We start from the raw sequence: 13,950 nt of genomic DNA, 5'->3' as shown, positions 1-13,950 counted from the left end.
CACTTTTTGAAACTTGTGCTATAGTCCCTGTGTCAGAATTTTCTGCAAGATACTTTTAATAATAACAAATATATATGCTACTAATTTAAAATAACAAAAGCGCTGTGTTTACAAAAACGTATAATTTTTTTTTAAATTGAACATGCAATAATTTTTTATTTTAATACTATGAGTGATATTCTCGCATTTTGTTGGAGGGCACAAATTATTTCCTTTTTCCCATTTTGTAAATAATCATCACAATAAAAAATAATTAAAAACTGTGAAATTGCCGAAGAAGAGATCGACAACGAAATCATGCCAATCGCACTCCAAATCCGTGTTTCGTTTCAAGATTAGGTTGTCGCAATAAGTAATATCGTATAAAGAATATCGGATTTAAAAGCTATGGGGAAATCTATAGCAATAAATGCGAAAAATTCGATAAAATTATTGATTTAAAAGTAAATACTCAAATGCACGATTCGAATTTTCCATATTGTTTGAAATGTATTGGGATAATCAAAATCCACGTAAAAATCAATATCAATAACTGCCAAAAATACAATCAAAACATTATATCGATTTACGATACTACCGACAAAAATTGAGCATGTAAAAAAGAAATTATCTAAATGCATGATTCAAATATTATGTGTAAATTTTTGCAGAAAAGAAAAAGAATTTTTTTTTTAATTTTGAAAAGAAAAATTCTTCTGCAATAACTCTGTAATGTTCTGCGACAATGTCGCCGCAATTCTGCCACGGGGGCTATAGTTATTGTTTTCTTTGGACTATATGATGTCACCATTCCACTATGTTGTTGACTCTCTATCATTGTCCCTCTAGAGATCTCTAAAGACTGCTTTTGCCAATTCAAATTTCTTTTCCTGGGACCTCTTAAAGGCAAAGGAAGAAATGAATTAAAATTAAAAGATGAAATTTTACAAACCTGAGTTCTAAGTATTCCCAGCTGAACAATGCTTTCATTATCTTCTTCTCTGCTTTTTTCTGTAGAGAGTTGAAGCCTACCAATTAGGTTTACTTTCCCTCTTTTCTGAGAGTTGTTATTTTTTCTAAAATAAAAATAAATATAAATAAAATCGAATGACAACAAAAGAAAATAAACCTTATGTAGGGTTTTAAGATTAAAAACTAACAAAATATAGCACAGTGTTTTGAAATATATTTACAACAGTTTAAAATCAGGGTTCCCACTCAATTTTTAAAAAAAAAAATTCAAGGACTTTTCAATGATTTTCAAGGAACTATTCGGCATTACAGTTATATGCCAACCAGATTTTACAATTACGTAGAAGCAAAATTTGTATATTTTTAAAGCACAATGCTTATTTGACAACAACAGCTAATAATACAAATGGTTGATAGTTACATTGCTGCTTAAATCACTTTGAAAAATTCCAATTAACAAAAGAAAAAAAGAAAGAAACTCTGTTACTAGCTAACATAGGTTACTAGCCAACATTTAAAAACTAGCCTCAATCAAACCTATCGTGAAAAATTTAATGAGGTGAATTAGAATTAATGAAACTGAATGAATGAATAATGCATATTACATTGAACTAGCACAGTAAATAATTGATAAAGTTTGTATAATTGCATGATTATTAAAATATACATACTTTTCTTATTATGTTAGATCAAATTTTAGGTCACAGGAAATATACAATTAGATAAAATATCAAAATATATCCATTTAGCATACTATCTGTTTCAATTTTAATAACAAATTATCTATTTTGTTACTTCAGAATATCAGTAATGTATTTTGAACATAATAAAATCTATTGTAGAACAATATTTTATGGATAACTAAATAAGATTTACTAAGCTTTATTTTCTTTAAAATATATCCATAAATTGTGAAGCATGATTTTAAAAATTTCGCGATTATGCATAATTTTCACTAAGCCTAATTTTTAAATTCCATTTATACGAATCTAGATATACTATATGTAAATCAAAATTATAAGAAAGGTGAAGTAAGACCAGAAGATTGCGTAAATCACATATCACAATGTGTAATTTGCAAATGACGTAAATCACAATGTGTGATACATAAATCACTTGAATGTGAATTCTGTTGCATGATTAGGTAATAGTTTTCATGTGAATAGTGATCATTATGATGCAAACTGCAATTTGTGATTCTTAAATCTCTCTATTGTGAATCGCAATGCCCGATTCTGAAATTACTTAAATATGTATCACGTTATATGATTCAGAAATAATTTTAATTGAAATCATGATGTGTGATTGATAAATCACTTTAATGTGAATCATGATGTGTGATTTATAAAATACCTTAATATGAATCCAGATGAGTAATTTGCAAATCAAGTAATATTTGATATGTGACTCATTAAACACTTTCATTTAAAATCGCAATTTGTAGAATACTTTATACAGGGTTGCCACAGAAAAAAATGAACAAAATAGTTGCTTTTAGTAGTCTAAAGCATGAAAATAGTTGCTCAAAACTATGAAAATAGTTGCCTAAATAAAAACAAAAAAATTTCAATAATATGACTAAAATTTTATTGACTAAAATTTTATTAAAAGACTTAATTGTCATATACCATGATCCATTTAGTCAAGTTGGTGGCAAAAACGTTGATTCTTATATAAACTTTAGTGTTCTAGAACTAAATTTTTATATAAAAAAATTAAATACTTTTAATTACTAAAATTCATTCAAAATAATACTTTTTCATTAAAAAAACTTACTTTTTCTAAAAATTTTTCCCCTTCATGAATAATTGATTCAGCAAATATATATATACATATATTGTGAAATGTGAAGATTTATATTTGATAATTCATGCATCGTAATATCGTTGGGGTTTTTAAAATCATGCAGAATTTTGTAGCAATAACTGTTGAAAAAGCGATTGAAAAAGAAAATAGACTTACAATGAAATCTGTGCAAATTGAGCGCATTAAAAAGTGATGACTCAAATTTGCAATTCAAAATTTTAATAACTGTTTATTTTTAAGAATAAAAATTCATTTTGTACAGAAGATCCTGCGAACTGCAGGTTATCAATCAAATTTATGCTAAAAAGCATCACTAGGACCACAGAAAAGTCTGCCAATAGTCTCCTTTTCCTCAAAATAGTTACTTTTTTACCCTTTTCAGGCAAAAAAAGTTGTCAAAAATAGTTGCATATAGTCGCATTTTAGTCACCTGTGCCAACCCTGCTTATATGAATTCTGATCCGTAAATTAAGAATCAGTTTAATACGATTCACGATGCTTATTCATAATCAATGAAACCCTGTAGAACTAAATTTTATTTATTAGCGGTAAAAACTAAATTTAAAAATTTTATTATAAATGATAAAATTTAATCATCCTTTGTACATAAATCAAAAGAACAAATAAGATAACAATATTAACCTGTCGTAATAATGAAGTTAACACATTGAACATATTTCTAAATCGATTAAACACCATATATCATTTGAAAACTACGACTACAAAACCTAAAATTTGCTAGGAATCGCTTTCAAAACATTAGAGAGAAGAAGAATAATCTGATGTGAAAATCTAGGAGAGAAAAGTTTTGCATCTTCATCAACCTCTTTTCACTTCAAGCATCAAAAATCGCATCTATCAGAATTTCTATAATTTTCCTTTGAATTTATTTAGTATTTTTTTACTGCTTTTTCGTAAAAAAGATTAGTATTATTTCAATTCCTAAAAAATCAAGTATTTTTCAAGTACCCTATAGCAGAATTCAAGGTTTTTCAAATATCGTGGGAACTCTGTTATATGCTTAAAAATATTGTTACATTGCTGCATCCATCTTTATAAGGCAGTTTGTTTCATTTTCCTATGTTTTTGTCATTTTTTTCCAGACTGCACTGCCATGCAATTTTAAAATATATAAAAATGTATGACTTTAAAAAAAAACACGAAAAAAAATAAATTAAAAATTTTACTGACTGATGGGAAAAAAAGCTGCACTACCTATGTGGCAGAATTTTTTTGGGCTTTCTACGACAAACCTCTCTAGCACTAATATCATTCTGCAAGATGCTTTTAATAATAAAAAATATACATGTTACTAACTAAATTTAAAGCAGCAAAAAAATCTATTTGAATAAAATAAAATTGTATTTAATTTTTAAATGAATACGTAATATTTTTTAAAATTCTAATATCATGGGGGAGATTCTCCCATTTTACTAAACAAGAAAACACACAAATTATTTCCTTTTTCGCATTTCATACATCATCATATTAAAAAAAATATATAAATAAAAATCGTGTAATTTGTAGGAGTGACTATCGAAAAAAAGATAGAAGGCGAAACCACACGAATTAAATACACCACATGGATCAACGATAACATCGGCGCAAAATGAATGTGTCAAAGAATGTTTTCTTGATTCCGCAAATTGAATTTCGCAAACCAGAATAATATCAGTATATTTCAGAAATTCACCAGAAAATAAAAAATAACTGAGCAATGAAAGATATCGGGACTTCGAAAGAAACAAAGCAAAAATTCGTAGCAATAGTAGTCTCAATGAATGATTGAAATACCTTATGGATTAACGAGAATATCAGGGCAAATGAATGGACGAATGATTTCTGGAGGGAAAAAAATAAAATCTTTCAACATTTCTACAGAAAAGAAATTTTTTATTTCTTTATTTCTATTTCTGTATTTCTCATTCTTCTCACATAAGAATAGAAAAATCACAATAATTTTTTTCCCCTCCGATCTGCAAAAAAGGTATCTTTTAATTATAATTTTAGAGATAAAAAAAATTTTAAAAAATTTTCTACTTCCTAAAAGAAAATTCTTTCTGCAACTCTAATATTCTGCAACAATGTCACCGCAATTCTGCCACGGGGTGCATCATTAAGACAAATATCACATTTAAATAGAAGCGTGAAAAGTAAACGTGCTTACATGAGTGAAAATTCCTGATTAACCCAAAATAAAGAGTTGTTGTCAAAATCTTTGGTTGACCTGGCTTCAGATCCTGTGCTGGTCACATTCAGTAAGACTTGTAGTTTTAATTATGGAAAGGCAACCAATGACTGTTTTAAGAAAGGAAAAAAGCATAAAATAGAATGTCACTGAACTTAGATTAAAAATAAATTTAATACAGCAATAAACTTCAAAAGTAAAAGCAGAATAATAAAAGTGAATTTTTTTAAAATAAAAAAAATTCATTAAAAAAAAGAACAATAATTGTGACTCTGCTAGATTTTGGAAACAACAGGTCCTTAGAATTCTGGATCTCTTTTTACTATAAGCAGGGTCTCTAGTAAAAACATGAATTCCTTTACACTTTTATTTATCTATTAATATGTACATTTATAATAATAGAATATAATAATAGGAGAATTTCAAACAGGGTGGTCATTCAAATAGAAGAACAAAATTCTTGGATATTTATACATTATATTTTATTTCAATTAAAAAATATAATATACAGAGGAAAAAATGAAGTAAAGATAAAAGAAATATATCACATAAAAGAGTAATCATATATATCAAGTATCAATATATATCAAGTAAATCATATAAAAAAATATTCTGAAAAATAATAACAAATTGTCTCACTAAGCTAACACAGAAGAATATAATTTTTGTTTCATTTTGTAACTCTGTTTAATATAATTTTATACTTCACACCTGAATGATGAGAGATGCAAAAATGAACAAAAAGAAAAGACTGTCGCTGTCAAAGCTGTTCAAACCGTTAAAGTGTGGAAAAATTATACATAGACATACTTTAGTTTAAACTTTACTCATAGTAAAAAAAGCATTATAATTTTTTGCTACAGTGAACTCTCGCTACTACGATATCCGATACAACAACTCCCTCTATTACGATAATGTTTCATGATCCCGATGAACTTGCATATGAATTAATGTTATCCTCCTCTCAATATTACGATATCCTCTGAAGCAATAAACCCTTGTTTTTTCTCTCTCCAAATTTCAACCTTATTTTCTCCATTTACAATTGGTTTTCAAATAATGTAAAAAATCTTAATTTATCATCTTTTGAAACTTTTTCTGACAAGAGAAGACTCACTGCTAGAACTTCCTTTCTTAGAATTATCTCTTAAGAAGCCAAAGATGTCCTATCAGACTTCATTTCCTTCATGTTAAAAGCTGATTATGAGTCACAAATGACATCACATTAACACCTAAAAGAGAATTTTTTCCATAGTGGGTGGGTGGAGCACCATTCACAAATGAAAATCATTTTCGTGCTTTGAATTCAATGCATACTTTGTTGGTCAACTTAACAGTAAAAAAAAGAGAAAAAAAAAAGTAATTAACAAAAATATCGGATAATTTTCAATAAAAACAGTTTTCAGGTATGTTTAAGATCATATTTTCTGAATTTGTTTCAATTGTTTTTAATATTTAACCATAATTAACACTCTGCAAATTAATTTCTTATATAATAGATAAATATATTTATAATTAATTCATAAATAACATTGATTTTATGATAGATTTTATGAAATATAAATTTCATGATAATTATTGCAAAATATATTACACATAGGGAAGTTTAGGGATTTTTACAGTCGTCGAAACAGAAAAACTGCAATATTTTCCAGTTATGATTTCATATTAAATAAACTTGAAATGTTATATATAATGTTTATTCATAATTTTGAATAGTAATAGGCATTTAATTCCTCAAAGATAGTTAACTGAATTTTATAAATGAGGTATGTATGTATGTATTAGTGACACTTATTTAAATATTCAATAATATGGGCCAAAATTCTATTTCAATAGGGATTTCCTTTAGGAAACTTACTCAATTTTTGAGAATTTTCTAAAATGTACAAAAACCAGGAGAATTTTTATTAAACCAGTAGACCAAGAGAAACTAGCAAAATCCAGTAGAGTTGGCAGCTATGTTTTAGTTATTTAAAATTAATTTATTTTCCTTAACTTTTGGAGTCACATTTCCTGTTTTAGGGCAACCCTGATACCTGAAGTTGTAATTGGAAATTATAATTACATTATTCTAATGTGTAGGAAATAATTTATTAAGGGTAAAAATCTTTTTACTTCACAGAAGAAAAGAAAGTCTTTTAAAACAAAAATTATAGAAATATTGTTTCATTTTTGAAAAGAGTAGTGAAAGTATACCTATAGTGTTCGTCTCAATTCTGTATCTGGTAATTCTGTTGCAAGTCTTAGATTTTCAAATGAAATTTCGTCCAAAGGCCTTTGATTCCACGCAAAGAGAACTGCCATTTGAAAAGTTGTCACATCCAGATCAAACTTTCTAGACATATTACTAAATGTTATCTAGGAGAGAAAAAGATAGATATTCTAATACATAAATAATGAAATGCAGAAACAGATAAAATTGCTGCTAGAGCCACAAAAAATAACAGACCCAGGTATTCCAAGAGACACAATTCTACATATTAATTATTAATATAATCTTCATTAACAATAATTAGTATATTTTCTTAGAAAAATATAATGGACAATACAAATATAAAGTTTGTTTGCATATTCAGCAGACTCAAAAAAATTACAGAACAATCAAAAAAGGGAAAAAGAAAAATAATAATAATAAAAATTCAAAAAATAGGAAAAAACTAAAGAAAAAAAATTAATAAAAATCTCGAAAAATAAAATATATAATCTTCTCATCAGCTCACATGATTATATCTGCAAAAAGGAGTGCTTTCTAATATTGTATCAATATAGATAAAGCAAAATATATCAATGCAATAGTGTGAGGAGCACTCAAAACTTTTTTCCTCACATCAAATAAAATAGAACACATTAAGTAAAAATATCATGTAAAAACAGAAAATAAAATATAAAGGGAAAAAAAACAGAATAAAACATAAAACAAAATCTTCAAAGCAAGTGGCGAATTCAAATGAACTAAATGAAAGGAAATTTCTTCAAGAATGATTTAAAATATTTTTGTAACAAGATTGCCAGATTACAAAATATGAAAATAGAAGTGCAAGTTGAGGGGTTTTGTTTTATAATGCGTTCTTACTGCAGTACTAAAGTGCGTTTGATTTGTTAGTTACCAAGGATGAGCCTGATAATGAATGTCTGCAAGGCAATGCACTGAAGAGCCAAAAAAACTGGTATACCTGCCTAATATCGTGTAGGGCTTCCGTGAGCACGCAGAAGTGCGGCAACACAACGTGGCATGGATTCGATCAATGTGTGAAGTAGTGCTGGAGATAATTGACACCATGAATCCTGTAGGGCTGTCCATAAACCAGTGGGAGTAAGAGGGGGAGGGGATATCTTCTGAACATCACGTTGCAATGCATCCCAAACATGTTCAATAATGTTCATGTCCAGGGATTTCACCGGATTTCCGATACTCACGATATACTCGTGAAATAATCAGACGTGAAAATCCAAATTTCATTGCTATCTGGGAGATGCTATGCCCCATCTCCTGTGCGCCGACTATAACACCACGTTGAAACTCACTTAAATCTGTATAACCTGGCATTGTAGCAGCAGTAACCCATCTAAGAACTGTGCTAGACACTCGTTGTCTTAGTATATACACGTTACCGATCACAGCGCTGTACTTTGATTGGCTCCATACCCCTTTATTTGCATACTCATACCTGTACCAGTTTTTTGGCTCTTCAATGTATTATACTGGACAATTTAAAGAAGATGACCATTAATAATTTTAGAAAATTAACTTTTATTTAAGGGGGGGAAAATAGAAAAGAGAAAGAAACATGAATTACCTGTTTTACACATAATTTGAGCCACAGATTTGCACATGGTAAAAATTATATAAATTAACAAAGAAGTTTCTTTAGTAAATGTATTTACAATAATATATATTTAACTCAATGATTTAATATAAAATTTAATTACTTTAGTTGGGTATCTATTATTTTTTTTAATCAAATTTCGAAAGAGTTTATCTACTTGTTTTTTGGATATATAAACATTACTACATATTCTTTTAATTCTATTCATCTGGTTAAAAATGGTAGTTAAATAGATTATATTTTTTGTGAGTGTTCCTCACGCTATTGTATTGATATAGTTAGCTTTGGCTATATGGATCCAATATTAGAAAGCACTCCTTTATACGGATATAATTCTGTGAGCTGATGAAAAGATTATTGCGTTTATTTTCCAGATTTTTATTATTATTAGTTTTCTTTTTCCCTTTTTTCATTGTTCTGTAATTTTTTCCATGTTTTCTCTACATTTTGAACTTATTTTATGAGTTCTATTTGCTTGTAGCTTATGCACAGTAAATAAAACTTATTGCTTTTCTTATCTTTTTTGTATTTATTTATTATGCTATACATATATATATACATGTGTTGAGTTTCAGTGTCATAGTGTAATATTTGGGAAGATTACATCAGCCGTCATCACGAAATACTTCAGAACTTCATCATCCTCTTCGTCATAGAACGGTACCAGAGAGTCCTGAATTTATAATTAACTCCCCTTTCAATAGAACAAACTAATTTCACATTCACATTTGATTTGGCGATACTGTGCGAAGGCAGCTCTCACCAATCATGTCACTGTTAAAACTTATTTCCTTTTTTTCTATTAAATGTTAAGTTTGATGATTAAATTATCGTCGTTATTTCCTCTTATGCTCCACAAACTCCTACATATATACATAAATTTAGTTAGAAATGAAATTTACTTTTTAATAAAAAAATATGTCATTTTGCCAGGTACAAATCAAATTTACCAAGGGTTGAGAGTAAACATGTAGATTTTATGATACACATGTATATAAACTATAACAGATGAAATTTTTGCACAAGAACTTAAATTTAAAATCTCACAATGATAGATAGTTAATTCAGTCTTGTGATTAAGATTATTCAGAACCAAATTACAGAAGATATTAAAAGATTTAAGAAGATATATGCATAGCTCCCAACAAGGATANATTGTCATAAACTTACCTGAATGTTCATATAATGATCTGCAATAGTTAATTTTAGTTTATTAGTTGATTTATATTATGCTTTCACTTGGAGAAGCGAGCGATTATAATATATGCAACACCAGCTGATACAAAGAAATTGTCAGAATAGACCAACAAAATGTCTCATTGTTCTGGAAGTTTTTCAGAGAGGTAGGACTAGTACTGCCATCAATTGAAAATTTTTTGAGATTTTTTATTTCAAATCATATTGGTAAAACATACCATGTTCACATGTGCCCTCCTCTCCCCTACTTGAAATGTTATGTATCATGCATACTCATAATTTTGAATATTAAAAGACATTTAATTCATCAAATATAGTTAAAATATTTTTTTAATAAATTTAAAAAGAGAGTTTTGAATAAAAAATATAGTGAACATTTTATGACAAAAAAGTTTCGAATTGATTTCTATAAATGAAGATCGCTTTATTATGTATTATTAATACTTATTTAAATATTTAAGAAAGCAATAATTTGTACAAAAATTTTATTTCAATATTTTTTTTTAGGAAACTTATTCAATTTTAGGGAATTTTCTAAAATGTACAAAAACCAGGAGAACTTTAATTAAACCAGAAGACCAAGATAAACTGGAAAAATACAGTAGATGAGAAGAACAAAAAATCGGTCACAATACAAGAGAAAAATGAAAAACATTACCGCTCCATTAGACATGTGGAGGTACCATTGTAGTTTTCGACCACTGTGTTTTTGATGATAGAAATCTTCTACTTCAGGAATAAAATCTTCTAACTCAAGAGGCAATGATACTTGAACCCTCTCATTGCCCCTTGCCCACGCACCAGCATTTAGAATCTTTATGTTTATGGAATCTAAATGGACAAAAATTAAAACTGTTCAATACTTTAAATAAATTATTCCGTAGTGGGAAAGAAAAACTCCTCAATAACTTTTGATTAACTGATTCAAGCTAATGATAAGTTTGAGTAGATGATATTTTAAGTTACAAAAATGGGCACAAAACATTCTTTTGTTAAATAAATATTTTTATTTTCTCTTTCATTTTTTATTGACTCATTTTTTGAATTCAATGGGCGGGAGAGCAATTTTGAAAATAAGAAGCTAGTATTTAAGGCTATTATTATTTATGGAAAGTTTTAGCTCCCTAATGCTAACTTTGCTTCTTTTCCCCATACCTGCCAATATTGGTAAAAAAAAGAAGAAAAAAACCCCGAGATTTTACTAGTGACATTTATCAGGCTACCAGTAAAGTTTTGAAACATCATGTAAGTTAAAAAAAGAATTTCAAAATTGGAAATAACATAAGCACTTACATTTAGCAAAAAATATGTATATAAATCTTAATCTAAAGAATGGTTTTTTAAAACCATTATTTATAATTACTTAAACTATTTCATTTTATAACTGTCATTGAACAACCGTCCCAATTTTTTGGGTTTATGACTACTAATTTTCAACTCTATAGCCTTTTAATTTAAAGCCCAATCCAGAGACAAGGAACTCCAGAATCAAGTGGTGGAATATATCTACTTTTGTCGAGGATTTTTTGATGGAACTAACCCGCATTTGAGTTACATGGAGAAGAAAATCACTGTAAACCCCCCACAGTTAGCCTGACTGCAAGGAAACTCTAACTCGTGATCCGGCCACCACTTTGGTCGGATTAAGCTGGATGCAGAATTCTTATCAACTAGCCATGGCTGGGATTCGAACTCGGCTCACCTCACTGGAGGGAAACATTCGATCCCTTGAGGCACCAAGGCTCGACTATAACTATTAACACACTGCAGTACTGGCAATACCACCATCCGTTGAGGAATAAGAGAAGTATTTTTACCATTAGTGAATATTTTACCACCAAAAAGTTTTTTTAAAAAACGTCTTCAACAAATAAAGAGAAATTTGAGAATATACAGGAAAACAGTAAACTTGGCAGGTATGATTTTAACATTCAAATTACACAGTTAAAAATTATTTAAACAATTGTACACCATATAACTGAAATTTGTTTCACCCCTATTATTAGAATAAATAACAAAAAAAAAATTATAATCTAAGATCAATTAAAATAGTTTAAGAAAATATATGAGGAAATATGCAGAAGAAAAAAATTAGTACTACATAACTATTACATATTAAATCTAATTGGAAAATTTCACTAGACTAAAAGCCACGGTAATGACAGTAAAAAAAATCTGTGCAAGCTTTAAGGGGAGATTTTTTTATATTACTTTAAAGAAAAAATTAATTACAAATGTATATTTACTAACCTGCTAAACTCCCTTTACACATGTGAGTTACTTTGAAACTTTGATTTAGATCGTTGCTTACTTTAATGTCTTGAAACATTCTGGCTAATTTGTTTACATAATAAGCAGGCATTCCTACATCCTATACAAAAAATAATAAAAGATCATGAAGAAGAAAACAAATAAATTTCTAAAGTCGATTATTATCAATGTAACAAAAATAATCATACGCAATATGTTACAATTAAACATTTTGAACTATAACCTGGAATTATATAAATTCCTGGTTTTATAATGACAGGTATTTATAAAATTTAATTACTGTTTCTATAATATAAAACAAAATAAATGCATAAGCTTGATTGCAAATACTCATAACATAGACTAACGCAATTAAAATAAAGTTAATTTGAAAGAATGAATTTAAAGTTTTACTGGGATCAAAAGTTTTTCAAAAGGCTACTGCTATGCTAAAGGCAATTACATGTTTTGAATTCATGCTAGAATAAACAAAACAAAAACATCAATAGTTTAAGCTATTCTACATTTCTTTCATTTAACATGAAAATAAATCATCGAAATGAATTTGAAATACACTAATATGGTTTAAAAAATTAAAGAGCCAATTTTTTTTTTGTATTTATAATACAAAATTTTAATAAGTAATACCAGACATACATAACTCATTCTAACACCTTTTTCACTGAACTAAAAAATCTTCAACATTCAGAATTAGAAAATTTCGTCAACTATTAATAGTGTTTCAGTGGATACCATTGAAATTTAACATTATAAAATAGCGTTATATTAAACCCAAAATTTCATTACGCCACAATTTATTATACAGATAGTTATTAACTATCTAAAATAGTTTTAAGAAAATTCAAACGAAAGCCAGGGATCCCACTCAATTTCAGAAAAAAAAAGTTCCCTGAATGAAAATTCAGAAATTTTCGATGAAAATTAAGACCGTATTTTCATCAGAAAACTTTGATTCTTTTATTTTTAATGGGGAAATTAGATTTTCTGTGTAAAATATTATTAAATAAGGAAGGGAATATTTCAATTTGATTAAAATTACAAATTTTTACAACAAATAATTGTAATAGATGTTCAAATTATTTAACTTGAATCTCAATTACTGATTACAGTTACTGACAATTTTAAGACTGGTTATTTTCCATGTATAATATAGGAATATTCCAGGTCTGTGTAAAAAAAATTTCAATATTCCCCGGCTATTCTCTGATTTTTGGAATTAAAATAAAATTCCCTGATAATCTAGGTTTCCCCCATTCCCTCTGACCACTGAGAACCCTGAAGAACATATGGGATTGTAAATGAATCGCAGAGAACATTAGTGACATCAGTTCGCGAAGTCATGTGACTCTCCATTTCAGGTGAAAACGAAATTAAGTGTTATTTTGCTTAATAACTTAATAAATAGCGCTTTAAGAAAGTAATATGTTTTCTGAGGTTTTTAAGGGATTCTGAATGGATTAAGATTTTTAAAAAAAATTACTGCAATTGCCTATTCATAGCTGCCAACACATATAGGAAAAAACAGTAATGATTTCACATTAAATGATCTTGAAATGTTATATATTATGTTTATTCATAATTATGAATAGTAACAGGCATTTAATTCGTCAAAGATAGTTAACTGAATTTTACAAATGAGGCTCGCTTTATTATGTATTAGTGACACTTATTCAAGCAAGCAATAATCTACACAAAAAGTCTACTTCA

The 13,950-nt window shown here is 27.9% G+C and overlaps 1 pseudogene; it reads right to left on the bottom strand.

Moving 5' to 3' along the window:
* LOC107439150 (cullin-5-like) overlaps positions 1–13,950 on the bottom strand; it is a 30,747-nt pseudogene that overhangs the window by 6,839 nt on the left and 9,958 nt on the right.

Source organism: Parasteatoda tepidariorum, unplaced genomic scaffold, assembly GCF_043381705.1.
Source record: "Parasteatoda tepidariorum isolate YZ-2023 unplaced genomic scaffold, CAS_Ptep_4.0 HiC_scaffold_915, whole genome shotgun sequence".
Taxonomy (NCBI): domain Eukaryota; kingdom Metazoa; phylum Arthropoda; class Arachnida; order Araneae; family Theridiidae; genus Parasteatoda; species Parasteatoda tepidariorum.
Note: the sequence above shows the minus strand (reverse complement) of the source record. Positions and strands in the feature narration are given on the sequence as shown.